This window comes from Morone saxatilis, unplaced genomic scaffold, assembly GCF_004916995.1.
Source record: "Morone saxatilis isolate NCDOM2014 unplaced genomic scaffold, NCSU_SB_2.0 Contig20, whole genome shotgun sequence".
Lineage (NCBI taxonomy): Eukaryota > Metazoa > Chordata > Actinopteri > Moronidae > Morone > Morone saxatilis.
In genome coordinates, this window is record NW_023339763.1 from 9719402 (window position 1) to 9720022 (window position 621).

A 621-nucleotide genomic window follows, 5' to 3' on the forward strand; every position below is an offset into this window, starting at 1 on the left:
GTTTTTTCTGGGAATTCGCCCGTCTGTTTTATTCATGGAACCCCCCCAAAGCTCTGCTGGGATTAAATATGTATTGTCGTACATGATATAAGCACCACAGAAAATAAAAAAGGGCCTCCATTTTCACAGCAATTCTCACACGGAGGAGCGCGGAATGTGCCTCCTCTACACGCCTGCTAATGGCCCCTTTCCTCCGTTTAATTAGTGCAGTTTTTAATTATGGATGCCCTCATGTCACCGGGTTATGTCGTGCGTGGGGTTTGAAATTATTAAGTAATGACGATGCAATATTAATTATATATTGGTATAAAACGAAGTAATGTGGAGGAGCTGGGAGTAGAAGTCTGACTGGGAACTCTAGGGAGAGACGAGCTGGAGACACAACAGGTTAACCGAGGAAAGAGGGAAATTAAAGTAGGCCTATGTTGTTGTTGTTGTTGTTTTTTTCGTTTCAATAAGTGAGTATTTTTCCTCCTTTATGATGTTATTATGTGTTGTATGTTTTGATATTATAGGCTATTTTGATTTCATTTGACTTTGTATTAGAGGCAGTTGGAATAATGTCTGTTTTATTCTTTATTTAACAAAAAACACCACGCTATTATTATCATTATTATTATT